The following is a 916-nucleotide window of genomic DNA, read 5'->3' on the forward strand; positions in this document are numbered from 1 at the left end:
TTTAGTAGAGACAGGGTTTCACCACATTGGTCAGGCTGGTCTCGGACTCCTGGCTTCAAGTGATCTGCCCACCTTGGCCTCCCAAAGTGCTGGGATTACAGGCGTGAGCCATTGTGCTCAGAGTCTGCCATTTTTTTTTCTTCAAGGCTTCCAAAGCAGTTAACAAAACCCAGCCAACTCCACAGCCCTTATAATTACCACAGCTCCCACACTGTTCACCTCTAGAGCTACTTCATAGTTCAGTGTTTCCTCTTCCACTCAGACCTCATTTCAATCAACCACAGGTAAGAGTGTCAATGTGATGCCACCGCACACCAGGCCAAGGTTGCTAAGCCCCCTATTGACAACCAGCAATGGAATCCTTGTTGGCTTCTGACTGGTAATTGATACATTCCAGAAACTCAATTGGATGGAGTTGCAGGGGAGGTCCCCTTCTTTCTACTGTCACTCCTGGTACCAATTTTCTTGATTTGGTTTTCTCTAAAAGCAGAGCTTGAAACAAGGACTTGTGTGCAATGGTTTATTTTAGATGTGATTCAAAGGAGCAGGTGTCAGGGAACAGAGAGGGTGAGTCAGGGAAGCAGGAAGAGTCAGTACAAAGGGTACACTGCCTAGTTTGTTGCTGAGGGCCATGGGGGCTCAATTTGGCCAGGCCCTCCCTGGAAGTTTAAGAATGTCTCCCAGAATTATCCACCTGAAGGACAGAAGGTTGAATGTTTATCGAGGGTCTCCTATGTCCACTGGTTGTGGCTTCTCCTCCTGGGACATTAAGCCTGGACTCCTGGGCTGTGCTTGTACTAGAGCCAAGAGGTCTGTCACAACATCAGAGAAGTCCGGGGCAGAAAGAAAACAGACATGAGACCAGGCTCAGTGGCTCACGCCTATAATCCCAGCACTTTGGGAGGTCAAGGCAGGC

The sequence above is a fragment of the Cebus imitator genome, unplaced genomic scaffold (genome assembly GCF_001604975.1).
Source record: "Cebus imitator isolate Cc_AM_T3 unplaced genomic scaffold, Cebus_imitator-1.0 Scaffold170, whole genome shotgun sequence".
Classification (NCBI taxonomy): domain Eukaryota; kingdom Metazoa; phylum Chordata; class Mammalia; order Primates; family Cebidae; genus Cebus; species Cebus imitator.